General features: G+C 49.0%; 1 protein-coding gene across 2 annotated transcripts in view; it reads right to left on the bottom strand.

Moving 5' to 3' along the window:
- Nucleotides 1–15,945, bottom strand: part of IRF4 (interferon regulatory factor 4) — a 78,461-nt gene extending 62,516 nt beyond the window's left edge. For both annotated transcript variants that reach the window (XM_069613518.1, XM_069613519.1), the window contains exon 1: nucleotides 15,893–15,945. The gene's annotated coding sequence lies outside the window, so the exon portion shown is untranslated. The remainder of the gene's footprint in view (nucleotides 1–15,892) is intronic.
- Nucleotides 15,946–16,549: the final 604 nt, after the last annotated feature.

The following is a 16,549-nucleotide window of genomic DNA, read 5'->3' as shown; positions in this document are numbered from 1 at the left end:
GCTAATACAGCTGAAAATTACCTCCAGCTTCCAGCTGGAGGTAGATGAACCCAGGTGCCAGGAATCAAGCCACAGGTGCACACAATGCAAACCAGATGGCTATATAAGACACACCATGGCCCCAAACACTGTTTCAAACACCATGCTGCCATTATTTACTGGAAGCTGGGACAGGCAGCTGCTCATGCTGGACCTTCAGACGCAGGCCAACCAGGCAAGGGCACAGGGAGTACGGAGGGGGGGGGGTGGAGATGAGAATGAGGAGGAGAAGGAGGATGAGGAGGAGAGCAGCACCAGCAACCTGAACAACCATCCCCAGTGTCAGGCCATCACCCTGGGCCCTCAGCGACACCCAGTTTGTTACTGAGTACCACCGCAACAGGGAGACCATCACTTAGCTGCTGGGAACAAATCAGGATGACATAGGGAGCAGGATCAATATCCGTACAGCTGTGCCCCCACTGGTGAAGCTTGTGGCAGTCTTGCAGTTCCTCGGGACAGGCACCTTCGTGCGCCATGTGAACCGGCATATTGCACTGCCCACCAACCCAGCCCAGGTCAATGACATGAAGCCAAGGTTTAATGCCACTGCCCAACTTCCCAATGTCATAGCAGCCATGGACTGTACCCATGTTGCGTTGGTGGCACCCCAGGCACATGAGGCCCTATACAGGAACCGGTAGCACTACCACTCCCTCAACATGCAGGTGACTTGCGGCCCTGACCTCATCATCAGCCACTGCTGTGCCCGCTACCCAGCTTCCATCCACGACTCCATGATCCTATGCAACAGCACACTGTCAGGATACATGGAGAGGCGCAGAGGAAAACGGACATGGATAGTGGGTGAGTACAATCTCTGCCACATATGCACAGGGAAGAGACAGACCAAAAAGGGGGTGATGAAAACACAAAGCATGGCATGACAAGTGGCTGTCCTGGAAGCACCCGTACAGCACCTGCACCAACGACAGGGGGCATCCAAGGGAGCATGCACACCTTGGACACACCTGGACACGCACGCTGACAGGCACACACTGCTGCCATCAGAACTACACATTACACCACAGGTAGCACAATGCATCAATAATGCAGCACACTGCAGATCCACACAGCAGCAACCAACAGCATGACCACCCGTGCCACGTCCACGTGCCCCTGTGCACTCACCTGGGACATGCCACAGAAAACCTGCCATATTGACACAGGGTGCATTTACAGACAAAGTAATGCATTCCATCATTTACAAATGCTGCACTGCCATCACACATTCACATTGCATGGGCGGGATGCGCACATGCATGCAAACGGCTAACAAAGCCGATATGTTTTGATAGCAAACCCAAGTGTGAGACAATTGACTGATGTCTGTATGTCTCTCAGTGCAGGTGACTCTGGATATCCGAAGCTGGCGTGGCTGATGACCCCTGTGCATGACCCACAGACACCGCACAAGACCGCCTACAAACAGTGTATGCATTGAGTGCACCTTTGCACTCCTCAAGGCACAATTCCATTGCCTAGATCGCACTGGTGGAGCCCTAATGTATTCCCCTGCGAAAGTTGGGGAAATTGTTCTGGTGTGTGCAATGCTCCATAGCATTTGTATGAGGAGGAATGTGCCACTACACCCTGACACAGATAGACCAAACTCAGAGGAAGACACAGCATGATGCAGGAGCCAGAGCAGACACTCACAGGGCTGACGTGAGGGAAGGGAGACTGACCCGGCAGGCATTAATAGACATTTATTTGTAGAACAACATCCTGCACATGTGCACTACCAGCACCGTCAAGAAATTGTACATGTACACAATAAGGAATGTCCACGCATTATTGATGTTCATCTAACTTTTATCTAACATTTTGCATGAACTGACCACCATCCCCCGTCCACCACCAACACCCCAGCACACAATTCCCCCACCCCTCACCCACCACCAATACCCCAGCATACAATCCCCAGCCGACCACCAGCACCCCAGCATGAAATCCCCATCCCCGCCCTCCACCAACACCTCAGCACACAATCCCTCCTCCCCCACCCCCCAAAGTGTCCATTGCATGGCCAACCAGGCCAACAGTCAACAAGTCAATCACTGTGGCTGTGCACTCTTCCCCTGACTCCCAACAGCCGGTGATCTGTTGCACAGCTGGCGCAGGGACTGGCGCCTAGGGGTGCATTCCTGGGACTCCTCGTTGGTGTTATTGACCGAGAAGCGATTGAGCCTGCCCCCTGCATCTGTTGCCGGTGGAACTCATTGCCTTGATGTATCTGCTCAGCAGAGGCTGAGACACCCTCTGCCATCTCCTGCACCATTTGCTCAAACGCTGTCAGTGCTACGGTGCATTCAGTAACAGCCCCCAGTCCTCGCATTGTCCTGCGCCATCCTTCTTGTTGCACACCGGATCACACCCCGGATTGACTGCGTATGGTCAGAGAAGGTGCGGCCGATGGCCTCCATCTCCCTTTGCCTTTGTTCCGTCTCAACCAGCCTCTGCATTACCATGCCCAATGTGGCCGTAGGCTGCGTTGGTGTGGGGGTACGTTGCTGGGGTGTGCTGGAAAAAGGGGAGCCAATGGAGGGGGTGTCCGCGTCTGACTCAGGGGTGTGCATGCACCGGTGGCATGGTGGGCTCTGGGGTCTCTGGCTGCGCTTTTGGCCACGTGCTGTGCTCCCCGGTGTGGAGGTGGATTGCCTGCGCAGACTACACCCAGGGGTTGCAGGCACTGCTGCATGGTCACTGTCACTGCTGCTATTCCCCTGTTCCTCCAATGTCATGGTGGGTGGTGGTGTACCCTCTGTTGAGGTGCCCACAGCGGTAGAGGTGTTGTCTGCAGCAACCGGTGTGCTCCTTTGGTGGCTGGGCTGCGGGTGTAGGCCTGCCCCTGCTGCGATAGGGTGTGGTGGGCTGTGTTCTACACCTATGGGTGGCATGTCTGCCCCTTTGCAGGGTGGTGGTGGCTGTGTCACACGACAGTGCACTCCCAGATGGGCCAGCCATCTTTTCCTCCTCCAACACCTCTGGTGTTGCATGTATGCCTGTAGGGGACAAATGTGATGTTGTTTGATCACATACACTCAAGTGTTTTCACATGCATGGCAATGTATACATGGTGATCTTTGGGTCCCCGGGCTATTGTCCTGATGCAGAGGCCTGGTATGGGGCATTTGCAAGTGGATTGACAATGATGGGAACAGTGCAGTAAGAGGGGGTGCACATAGGGGAACTGCATTTGGCTAGTGAGGGGATGGCAAGAGGACATTGCAGGACTTGCTGTTACTTGGCTTGCATGCATCTGATACTCATGCACGCGTGTGTTTGTAGGGGTACATGGCACTGTCAGGTCCCTATGGTGCACTGATGTGCTCCTGCCATGGGTGTGTGGTTCACTGGCACATGGATGCTGCAGTGGATGGCTGATGTGACACCCACTCACTGCCCCCTGTCGCAATGCCCGGCTCATGGGTCTGTCCACTGGTGCATACTGTGCTGGGCTGACATTGTTGCATGCACATGATTGGGGGGGGCAGTTGACTCACCTTCGGCTCCTGCCTCTGCACCTCTGACGCCCTTGATGCCCTCCATATCAAGCACAGAGCTGCACTTCTCCCCCCAGGGCAGCAGTGCAAGTAGAGGCACTGTCCCCCCACCGGTGGCCATGGTATCCTGCCTGTGGTGGGCCAGCAGTCCCCGGACCCGCTGGTTGCTCCACCTCTTCCTGTAGTCTTCCCTGTCCCAGGGGAATGGGGGCAACTGTGGTGACCTTCTGGCTCACCATCTGCCAGCTGTTTGTGTGGCGCTGGGCATAGGTTTTACGCTGCCTCATACCATACAGCTAGTCATGGTGGGCCACAATCACATCCCCCAACACCACCAGCTCCCCCTCTGTAAATTTCGGCTTTCTGAGCCGATCTTGTGCAGCCTTGCCCCTGACACTCTCCTAGGACATTGTAGCTGTTTAGCATAGAGTGGATGGCTACTGGGGGCTCTGATATTTGATGGATTGAGATTTTCAAAATGACCGCCAAAGTGGTTCCTGTTCTGTCGGTGAAATGCGTCACCGGCCAAATGCTGATTGGATGGTAGCGCTAATTGCATTTTTCCAGACTTTCAGAGCTGTTTCCATCGGGCACAATTAGTGTAAGTGCCATGCCCCGATACGCATGCTCGCATGCTTGTAATATGGTGTTATTTGCGGCATGGGTCCCAGCAGTAACGCTATTGCTTGGCAGAAATAGTGCTCGGCTTCCGCTCGGTGTAATAGCGCCGGCTTACCGCACAACTCGTGATGAGACCCTGATCCACAGAGTGCTGTGTTTAAAAAAAAAAACAATTGGTCATTTTATCTCACTTACTGCCGGAGACCGACCGGGTATCAAACCCATGCTGCTGAGCGCTGTGTTGTTCCCAAGATAAGCCTGTTGCCCCTGAGCTATAATATTGTGTTTGTTGTATTTATAAAGCCATGGGGGCTGTAGAAGGGTGCGCTACATGATTAAGGCAAAGACTAAGTGTTCAGGAGACGTTAACAGGCAAAGTATTGACGCTATCAGGAGTTTTCTCAGGCATGATTTGTGGAGGTCAGAGACTATGATGTGCCGGACGCTGACTAGAGTCTCTGGGTGGTCTAACTGACAGGTATTCTGCATGAAGAGAAACTCGTTGTAGAAAATGTGGAGTTGACTACCCAAGTAAAACATTGCTGTAGCAAGTTACTCCAAACAGCTACTCAATGATCCAAAGCCTCTACTTACTTCTGTGAGGGGTCAGTAATGTGAGGCGGACAAATGTTTTTTTTCTCGCAAAATCAGACATTTTTATTAAAGTAAAAATCGGATAATCAAACCTTGCTTGCCCTACTCGATCAGGGAATTCCCTACCTAGTCTGAAGACTAAGGGAATCACTACTAACATATGTAAACTGGCCCCTACACTAAGCATTGAAAGATACTCATAAGCAACATAAAAAAATAAACAATAATTAAACAATAATTATATGACCTTCACCTGTCCTCCTTAAGTGCCTTCCCCAGGGTTTTCAATCTCAACTTCTCCAAATTGTTCAAAGGAAAAGAAAAGTCTTGAACCAGTTCTTATTGGTTCTTCAAAATGTTCAAAATGAAAGAAAAGACTTAAATCAGTTCTTGTTAGTTTCAAGTCAAAACAATAATTCATCAAACCAAATCCACTGGTAATAGTTTTTCAGTTTTCAGTTGAAAAGATTGAGTTCCAATTCCAGCCAAAAGAATAGCACCAATGGTAATCCTGGATATTGCCTTTCCAAGATTAATTGCCACAATTCCGAGAATAGGTTAACAACTTCTTCTTCTACAGCTCTACAATTGGTTAGGACCTCTGCAGTACAATGGGTAAAATTGTCAGGATGCTTCTCTTTGGGTTGTTGCCTTCCTCTTCACAACCACCCTTCTACAACTATTTCTGTGCGAGCAGTCTCCTTTGTTCCACAGTATGCCACAACTCCAACCAACTTCAATGTCACATCCATTGACAGTTTTATACTCTACCACAGTCCAGGTACTTCTGCTTCTTCTACAACTTTAAACTTCAGATGTATTAGGCAACTAAAGACAAGACACTTCGACCTCTACAGGTAGGCAAGACACTCTTCTTTCCTATACTCCAAGAAAAGGGCAGCCTCTTTGCCTCTTCTGTCTGCTTAACTGACTCAAGTATAACCTACCTCTGCCCCAAGACTGACTTTGTCTCCACTTCAGCAGTCTTCAGCATTACAGATTACAACTTCTTCTTTACAAGCACTCAGCTCCCTTCCCCAGCTTTGTTCACTCCTTCTTGGTTCCAATAACTAACCTGAAGCTGTAGTGCCATTTTTCCAGCCTCAGGTAACAATGCCACACTTGTATCAGAGGACACTGGACCTTTAACAACCTCGCAGATCAGATGGATGGTTCTAAATAGGGCTTGTTTCACTATGGAAAGGGTTCGCCTCTTAGCTTGGGTAATGCTTGTTCTCCTCATCAGTACAACAACTTCTGGATGTAAAGAATATATGTTCTACAGGGTTCAATTTTCAAAGAAAACCCAGATTTAGGCATACGCCAGCACTCTTTAAGATACATTTTTAACCTTGAAGGGATGAAAATGATTGTATTCACATTTTATATCACAGAGATGCATTTAAACTCCTTTCGGGATACACAATTGGCCACACTCGACCTTCCTCTGATGCTGTGTTTAATTGAAACTCTTGCGAAATTCAACGTTAGGATTCTTTGGAATGTTTTAGCAGGCGTTCCCTCTCTAATTAAGGACATGCGACCACTCCGGCAACATTAAAGAGTTCAACAATGGAAAATAAGAAGCTTTTCTACTTACGCGATCACTATGGCTTTCACTATTAGTGTGCATGCTACATTTACATTGTTGGGAATGCTTTTCACAATGATGAACATTTTATACTCACTTTTACACTTATGCCAGTTACTTGAGAGCTGGTAACAGTTACCAGCAGGGCTTGCTGAGTGAACCTGAATGGCGAGCTTCACTCACTAGCTCCAGGAACACTGCGGATGGGAGCTGCCTCACTCTCCCAACTTCTCCAACTTCTAATACTGCTTTTGACAGACGTGGGACCCAGACGCTTCAGCAGCATGGGTGTATCCAGTCCGGCCACACCAATTTGGAGTCTCTTCCACACCTCAGTCCCTTGGTTTGCCTTCTGCTAAGGGCCTCGGGCTTCAGCGCGGTCACGGCTCTGCAATCACAGCCACTTGGCGCACATGGGGAAACTCCACTCTCAGTACGTCTTCCTCAGTGCAGCCACAGCAATGCAGAGTGTGAGAACACAGCACCCTCTCAGAACTTGCAGGTGAAATCTGGTATATCCACGTTCCGGCGTCCCTTCTGTGATCACATTTCCTCGTGAATTGCCAGCCTCGTGCTCTGCTAGTACTACTACTGCTGCCAGCCTGCCAGCCTTCCAGCTCCTGCTCCAGCTGCTTCTTCCTCTCCTCTGCTGCTGCAGCCTTTTATGCTTCACAGGTTTGGCAACTGGCTTCAGGTGTGAGCTACTGATTTCCTTTGCCTGACCCGTGCAAAGGCTGTTAGGCCTAATTGCCTACTACATCTACATGCCTCGTCAGCCCTCTTCTTCATCTCGGTCCCTATAGGATTCTGGTTTAAATTATGTTTTTCTACTTCTTGAGCAAATGTAAGGGTAGATTTAATTCCCTTAGTATTTTAACAGAGGGGCTGTAGGTTTTAACTTTGCTAGAGGATGGTTATTGAGAAGACAACATTTCCTTCCTTCCTTGTAGTCTACTCTTGATATTGAGGGGGGTATTTGATTTTAGGAAGCAAAAAGATTCTTTCTTTGGTATAATATGCTTTGGTGTTGCAACCTCAGGTTTTACCACTTATATTTAATAGGAGGTTGAGAAACATTAAAATGACAATAAGCCATAACCTCTTCTGGTACAGTGGTAAGAGTCTCCCTGTTAGAGGAACAACACTGTGTCTCAGCCCACAGATTCTCCCCACTACCCTGGGCCCTGTCCCCTTTCTCCATCCAGGTGATCCTCCCGCAGTACACCAACCCCAGGGTTGGGATCAGGAAGCGTCTGCCTTCCCCATGCCATGTGGGAGGAGACTTTAGTCGAGCTGAAATAGACACCTGCGGCAGCACAACAGAAATTTTACATCAGTGTAAGCTAAGGGTGGACTGGGAACCAAAACTTTTTCTGGAAAGGTTTTTCACAGTTGCTTCAGATTAAACCATGCAAGCAAGCCCAACGCCTCTATGCAGGGTATCATCATGCAAGCAAGCCCAACGCCTCTATGCAGGGTATCATCATGCAAGCAAGCCCAACGCCTCTATGCAGGGTATCAGCATGCAAGTAAGCCCAACGCCTCTATGCAGGGTTTCAGGGGTTTCTACCACAAGAAGATGTGGGATAAACGGGTCTGAATAGTGAATTTCACCGCACATTTGTTCCACATATGGGTTACACATTAGTTAGACATAACAAAACAATGATATTTAACATTTGTTAAGCGTGTGGAGTAAACATACTGGAAGCTTTAGAACACATTATTCATCATCAAATGGATGTGGGGCATGAGGAGAGATGGATGGAAGTGAGCGGGTGGATTTCAGAAGGTAAGAGGAGCAAAAAAGAGGGGACCCGCGCAAACGAGGTCCACGGCGCAGAGGCTCACCGTGAAATCTGCAGTTTCCTGTTGGCCAGCCCAACCTTGGAGCAAGTGCTATTTTGCATGGAATTAGCAGTTTGGAAAACATTGCACTAGTAAAAATATATATTCTTTCAATGTATTTTTTGTTTGCCCTGGTGCTACTGTGGTACAAAATTCCACTTTCACTGATGCCAACTTTCTGCAATGAGGTCCCTGTATTATATATCTCAAGCGAGTCTGCTGCACCTTGCCCCGGGTCAGTTGTGAGATCCGAGATGTTGCTGAAGTGTAACTTAAACCAGTGGATGTTTTCTTTTGTAACAGTTGAGATTAACATAAATTGACTGGGAGAATAGCTCAGGGGCAACGTGCTCGCATTGGAAGCAAGACAACACTGAGCAACACAAGTACGATCCCCGAGTCTGCGGCTAGAGACCTCTGGGTATTAAGCGTGTTATAAATAACCAATCATATCATAGAATGAAAGTTGTCCATACTTAGGGGAACATTTCCTGACTCTAGTTTTGAGAAATTGACACATACAATGGAGAGTTTGGGGGTGCAACTCCTCTCATTGTTCCTGCGAACACTTATGGAAGTTCTGCCACTTGACGAAGGAAGTTAAGCTGAGAGCAAAACAGACATTTTGCTTGGGAGCATGCAGACCTTTTTGTGGCTCGAACAAGTGGCGAATTGAAGCGAGCCATCATTCTGAAAGTTGAGAGTAAATAACACCACAAGTGAGAGCAACGCATCACAGCCCTTTTCCGGTTAACTGGCCAATTTTGTAAGAAAAATTAATCAAACAAATGTGACTTCCTGAAAAGGTAGTGAATCACTTGTGATTCATGTTTGAAGGTGTGGCGTGCCCTTCCCAGAGCCCGCAAGCTTTCTGGTGAGATTTTGTGTGCGGATGATGGAGTTGCACCCCCGCCACAGCCACTCTTGGTACTCCTTGCTCGTCTGAAAGTCATATACAGAGGAGGACCTACATTTCCTTCCTCATTTTTCAGCACAAAAAAAGTTGTTCTGGTCCTCTAAACGTTTGGTGCAGGTCTGCACCTCTCCCGGGAGTATTTGGGTAGAATAGGTGTGCCAATGGAGTTTCAGAAATGCCGCTCAGGGTCGCAGTGTTTGTTTCAGAAAGATGTGTATTAATGTTGGCATGCTTATCCAGAGTTTTGGGAAAAGCCATTGAGCAGGTGGTCTGATGTAAGAGGAGAGGGGTTAGGGGCTGGGATGGAGAAAGGCACTGTTGGACCTAAGGCACTTGGATCCCATTGTCCATGTCATCAGCGCCAGTGGCAGTGGGGGCCAACACACCCTGTGGCAACATGATCTGCTACTGCCCCAACCCTTGGTAAACAAAACTGAAGTCCTTTTCTTCCCTTCCAACACACTTCCTCCTCCCTCCCCCCTCCTTCCATTCTTTTCCCCCAGCCGATCTTCCTCTTTCCACCCATGCGAGGAATCTAGGAATCTACTTTGACTCTTCCCTGTCCTTTACTTACCACTTTTCCCTCACTACTCGCTCTTGTCGCTATCACCTCTTTAATATCCGTAAAGTCTGTTCTTCTCTTACTTTCCATGCTACTAAACTCTTAATCTCTTCCCTCATCTTTTATCGCCTTTTCTACTGTTCTCCTATCTTTTTCGGTCTCCCCTCTTCCCATCTCGCCCTCCTTAAATCCCTTTACCATTCTGCCGTCCGTACCCTCTGTCTTCTCTCTCCCTATGATTCCATCTCCAACTCACTTGCCAAACTAGGCTGGCTTCCCTTCCACTCCCAACTTAAATTCCACTTCCTTTGTCTTGTTTGTAAATCTCTTCATGACCTTGCCCCTCCTTACCTCTCCTCTCTTCTCTCTTTCTAGGCCCCCTCTCGCTCTCTACGCTCTTCTGATCACTTTTTCCTCTCTGTTCCCCCCCTCTCTGTGCCTCCTCTCATTTCCGCTCCTTCCAACTCCTTGCCCCCTTACATTGCAACTCGCTCCCTTTCTCTATCCGCTCCATCTCCACCTATTCTTCCTTCCGTTCCTCCTTAAAAACACTCCTTCACCCCCTCCCTGACTTTTCTCCCCTTCCTCCTCTTCCTTCTCCTCCCCACTCCACCTTCCTGTTCCTTTACTCTTCCTGTCTCCCCCCCTTTGACTTCCACCCTCCCTTCTACTCCCTCTCCCCTTTCCTCCTTCATATACCTCTCCTCTTCCATCCCAAATGCAAATTGTTCTACATGCTGTTTTTTCTGGTTTGAATCATGTATATTTTATTGCTTCTATGTTCCATGTTTAATGTATTTTGGTTGTTATGTTGTAAAGCGCTTTGGTGTAAAGCGCTATATAAATAATAAAATACAAATACAAATAAGCACATCGCTTGGCCATTACTTCCCATGGCAACAAAAACGAATATTACACACTGTTTCCATTCCCACACTCATTTATGTCAATCAAGGTTAACTGCGTGTCAAAACAGATTTTGCAAAAACTTTTTTAGAAAGGTAAAAACATGATTAAAAAGAGTATAAATGTACAAAACAATGAGGCTACGGAATCCAATGAAGCACCCCTTCACAACAGCCTTAATCCCCAAAGGGGCTCTCGTCCCTATGTTTGCCCCTCTACACCCCTGAAATAAGGAAGCCATTGAAGATGTTTTCATGAAAGGGACAGGCGGCGGTGCTCGCCCTTGAATGCATGCATAGGGCGAGCGCGAGAGATCATCAACAGGATGAAATATTGCACTGTTTCTCACATCCTTAAAGAGGTGGGGGGGGGGGGCGTCATCAAAAATGGGGATTTGGTTTCACAAATGTTGTGTAATCTAGACATCTTTGGGATTTTAATGAGACACCGATTTAAAGAGTTATCAAAGAAACGGTCACCATGAGAAACCTGTGTCCTCTGTGGGTGCCCTATGTATATTGCACCGGTGGGGAAAGCTCTGCCGCGAGTCCTGGGATTAGCCCAGAGTAAATCTGCTGACAAGAACATTCTGATGTAACCCCAGAGACCCATGTGACTAACTTTGTTGTATTGTTTTTTAAAATAGCAGTAAATAAATGGTAACTAATGCTCAAATTGTAAGGGGGAGTTCGATTTTTAGTATGTTTGATTGTCCTTTTAAGCAGTTATAGGAACTGCAAGACCAACATTCTGCCAGCTAATAGTGTAATGCCAGTGGTTATGGTTCATCCCAAACCCTCCAGCCATCACTCTTCATTTTCCACCCAAGATGATCCACTCTAGACTGAGAATTGCAGCAGCCTTGTGTGCAGAAAACACAGAGGGGTCAATACATCCTGCCTTGACATGAATTTGGTAAGGTGTAGTTTTGTAATCAAGCTTAAAATGAGAAGCCGGGGATGAGTTGCCAGCACACTGTTTGAGGTGGAAAACATATACTTAAGACGTACACAGCGCCCAATTATCACCTTGGGTAAGGGGCGAATGTTACATGAAGCTTTGTAGGAAGATCAGGGGGGAGCCTGTCCATTTTTAATTCTTTGTGTGTTTTGGGCAAGCAGGAAGAGAGCAAACGGGTATTGTCCCTAGCTGGCAGTGGAGGCTCAGATTTGCCTCTCCTGAAGGGGCAAAACAGCTTGTGCAAGGTCTGTAGAGCGTGTAAGACTGGCAGAGCGCGGTCAGTGTCAGTGTAGAGTCCAGTGACTGCTTGGCACAGGGCAGAGTCGGTGTACACGAAGAGTATGTGGAAGTCCTTGTAAATATGGATTTCTGGCACATGCCAGAATCGGTATGAGCACAGGCGGCTGCATTCAGTTTTGACTGCCTGCCACCGAGTCGGTGTGCATGTTGAATGTGTGAGAGCCTCCCACGTGGCAGTTGGTGTGGGTGCAGAGTGTGTGGCTCCCTTGCAGGGGGGAGAGTCGGAGTGAGAGACTACCTGCCACAGGGATTCATTAATTATTCTTGTATAAGGCGCGGGGGACCAGGATTTGATCCGTTGTTGTTCTGTGTTGTCTGCTTCCAATACAAATGCGCTGCCCCTGAGCTATCCTCCCGGCCCATGTATATAGTTGGTGTGCACGCGCGTTGCATCTGGACTGCCGGGAATATGTAACTGCCTGGCGCATGGTAGAGTTTGCGTGCATGCAGAGTGTGTGACGCCCTGGCACAGGGGATAGTCATCTGTAAGCCTGCTTATTACTGTCTGGCAAAGGAAGGACTTTGTGTGCACCTAGAATGTGTGACTGCCTGGCACAGAAGACTGCTGTGTGTAAATGTAGATGTAACTGCCCGGCACAGTGAAGAGCGGATGTGCATGCAGACTGTGTGACTGCCTGGCACAGTGCAGAGTTAGAGTGTCTGGCTGACTTTAACTACAGGAAGTCCTCGTGATTGACAGGGTGTGATTTCAGGATTTGACTGCACAGTGGGGCAAGCGGCACTGAGAATGCCAAGAAGTGTCTCCCTCTCAGAGGCATAGGGCCTCATTCCGAGTATGGCGGTAAGGGATACCGGTCACCGTTAACGAGACCGGTGCCGGTAATTCCTTACCGCCACATTCCGAGTTCCCTTTGCGCCCTCGTCCCTAACGCCTGCTTTTAGCAGGCGTTAGGGACGAGGGCGCAAAGGGGCTTTTTAGCCAATAACGGTGACCGTAAAGAACGGTCACCGTTATTTGCAATTTCCCCATTCCCATTGAGTCCTATGGGGGCTCATTTGGGAATAGGGAAGGGCCCTGGGGAATGGGAAATTACCGCCCTGGTCAACTCGGAATAGGGCGGTCATTTCCCATTCCACCAGGGCGGTGCCGGTACGGGTCCGGTGCCGACCAAGGCGCTACTACCGCCATTGGTTAGCGCCGGACTCGGAATGAGGCCCATAGACATGGTAGGGCCTGAGCGGGCTAGGTCCACCCAAAATCTGTAAATGCCCACTCAGCAGTGCGGTGTGAACATTTGCAGATGTTAATGTCACTGCGTTGTGCTCAACTGGATTAGCTTCAGGCCCCACTTGTTAGACAATCCTGGCGACGTCTCTGCTCCCTCTGACTGGAACAGAGAAGAGTCGGTGTGAGGGAAGGGCACGTCAGCAGCATGCCGCAAATGCATGCCTGAGTGTTTGACTGCCTGGTCCCTGGAGAGCCGACTTGCAAAACCAATATTTTGTTGCTTCTGCTGGGGATTTTCCGACTTTGCTGATTTTGTCAGTATTCAGACAGGTGCCCTTCTTTAAACCCAGCTGGCTTAGGTGACGATGGTGGACTGGGTGCATTGAACAAAACCCATGAAACGCCTCCATGCGTTTTTTTCCTCCAGTGCCAACCATCGGGCTACCTGAGCTGCGAAGAGAGCGAAAGAAGCAAGGACCAGAGGATGACCCTAGGAGGACATCCCTCACCCGCCGGCTGGCACGATATACTGCGGCTGACATAAAAATATCCACATACACAACAGGACAGTATCTCCTCTACAAACAAGCAGCTGCCTCCACACACTGGGGTAGTCAACCTGTGAGAAAACTTGGTTCGTTCTCCTAAAAATGTGTCACACCTCCCCTGCTCTAGTGGATTATGCCTGGCAAGCACCTGAGGTGACTTCTCAGTGCATCAACAGCCGTGTAGCATCGTCCTGTACAATGTACAACTCTACCCCTGCCCGGCCACTCGCCCGCTACATGAGTGCTGTGAAAACAAGCAAGCTGTGCAAGGTGCTTCTGCTCCCCTGCAGGAACAAGTGCACTACAATTACATTATTATATTATAATTGTTATTTTATAATGCGCTTAATACCAGAGATTGGTTCTTACGCATGGGATCAGGATTCCAATCTTTGTTGCGCTGCATTGTCTTTCTTCCAAGACAAACGGTTTGGCCCTGAGCTCATTAACAAGGGGAGTCCTGGGGGTCCCTCTGCCAGACATTAGTCCTGGTTATGAGAGACTTACCCAGAGTCTTTCGCTCACTATCTTTCACAGAGAAGAAATATCCCAAACACATCAGTCTTTGTCCTGCCCTGGGGCAGTCCAGCACCGAAATGCTAGGCAATTCTCCTCTGAACAAGAGTAGCAACAGCATCCCCAGACACGTGTTTCGGTCTGTTGAACCTCATCAGTAGGGTGTAGCTGTGCCTCTCTAAGGATAGTGAGTAAGGGGTCCACGTCTGGATTCCCCTAGTAACTGAGGGTGAGACCCAAAGTTACTTAAATATGCAAATTAACAAGGGCGGTCCTGGGCTCACAAGCCTCTTGAGGATACGTAACCATGCTGGGACAAATGAGTGCCAACTTTTGATTTTTGCTATGGGGGCAAATGTTTCCCCACCGAGAGAAGCGAGGGAGTTGTACCAATACCAAGGTTGAAAAAACTGTTTTCCAACACATTTTGCAAGAATTGGAGAAAAAAAAAGCCACAGGATTTACAGGCAGCTCTAAACATATGAAATGTCAGCAACAGCCAACTAACCTGCTGAGCCGTCTTTTCTCAGCTTTCTGCTTTTGGAACTCCCTACTTCTTTTGCGCCTGATAAACAGCGTTGGCTTGTCCAGCCCTCTCCTTGCCCCTCCACCCTGCAATTAAGACTCAGGTGGTCCATTGATGAGCCGGTCTTTCCTACTTTGAAGTGTACAGCACTTTTTAATTTTGCAAGATGCATGCAAACACTTCACTGAGCCACGCATTGCAGGAGAGAACCCAGAAGCACTGTCTCAGAGAGTAATTTAAAAGCATACAACACTTCATCCTTTTTTTTTCTGTCGGCCCCATACAAATACATGCTGAATGTCTAAGGGGGCAAAATAACACTCCTGCCCACGTGGTTCAAGGAGTAAGGGGTCAACTGCTTCCTCTGCCCCCATGTACTCTGCGCCTATGCTGGCACTGCTGTAATTTGTTGCCATCAGCACTTCCAAAGATAACCAAACTCTGCTACCAGCCAAATCCCAGTGGTCCATCCAACCAAACCACTATCGTGTAAAACTGTGCATGAGAGCACCTCAGCAATGTGTACCCCGCCCCTTTGGAACGCATCATAAATAATGAGTGAGGCAGCACCAACTCCCTGTCAGACCCACATGTGCAGCTACCCAATCTCAGTGGCACCTTCACCCATAGGGTCACTATTGGTGACCAAATGTTGGTGAGGAGGGATAGCTCAGGGGCAACGATTTTGTCTTGAAAACAAGACAAACAGCGCAATACATGGTCGAATCCCAATCCCTTTCTTAAAAACCACTCATTGGTATTAAGCACGTAATACAAGAAAAAATATAATTATAATCCACTCAAATTGGTAGAGGCCCTGTGACTGTCACAAAAGGGAGGAGAGTTTCATGGTGCCCCTTGCCACCGATATATACTGGCATCCCAAACATTTTTTGGACCCACAGCTAGGATTTTGTAACAAGTGGGGCCTGAAGCTAGTGCAGTTGGGCCCACCAGAGTGGTAGTAACATCTGTAAATGCCCACACAGCGCTGCTGCTACGCATCTGCCCACACACAGAGATACCCCACCCATGCGAACATTTCAACTCATCCACCCTTCCTGGAAGCCCCTTTGGGCACCCTAATACTTGCTGGCTCTTCCACTCCGACTGACCCCACACCCTGGCTGCTACCAAAACACCTGCTGATACTCTCCCTGCTAGCGACCCCTTCCCTCCTCAGCACCTGTGGCTGCTGCGTAGTCTGTGAGTAAATGCCTCAGCTGAAGAGGCGCGCAGTGCGCCCTGTGCCTCGGCTCCCCCCTCTCACCTCTGCACCGGGCCTCCTGCGTCGCTTCCTGAAAGTTTTATCAGATGAACCAAAACCAGAGTGCTGTGTGGGGCGGCCGGGCGGGAAATTGGTTTTTATAAGGCTGCCAGAACCGGTGGCTGGGGCGGAGCGCGGGCTGGAGGGGGTTCTGCGGCTGGGGGGGGCGGGGACAGCGCGCAGCCGCCCGATTTCTTACACACTCAAGGCGGGGAACCCCGGCCACGGCGCCCGAGCGGAGGCCTGCAGAGGCGTCCTCACAGCCGTTACCGTAACACGCGCCACGGCGGCCCGGAGAAATCCCTGCGCGCGGCAGAAGCAGGCCCTGCTCGTTCATTGTAAAAGGTCAACCTTCTGGCTTTCGCCTACGCCGTTTAATATTTAGTATGTCATAGCCCTCAACCAGGGTCCGACTCGCCTTCAGGGCCAGCCTACCTAACCTGACTAGAGTGCGCCACAATGGGGGCCAGTTTGACACATTAATGCACCGTGCAGGCAGCAGTTTTGACCAATGTGAAAATGAACCTGTTGTTCAAATGTTATTTTTTTTTTTAAAAAAAAAAGGCTCCACAGATACTACTAAAAAAAGTAATGAAAATCGATTTGCATTGGTGGACCACTTTTTGTAATCGTGTCCAACTTTTTATTTATCAACCCCCA

The sequence above is a fragment of the Ambystoma mexicanum genome, chromosome 5p, assembly GCF_040938575.1.
Source record: "Ambystoma mexicanum isolate Mex_15411 chromosome 5p, UKY_AmexF1_1, whole genome shotgun sequence".
Classification (NCBI taxonomy): Eukaryota; Metazoa; Chordata; class Amphibia; order Caudata; family Ambystomatidae; genus Ambystoma; species Ambystoma mexicanum.
This window is presented reverse-complemented; position numbering and strand designations above follow the sequence as displayed.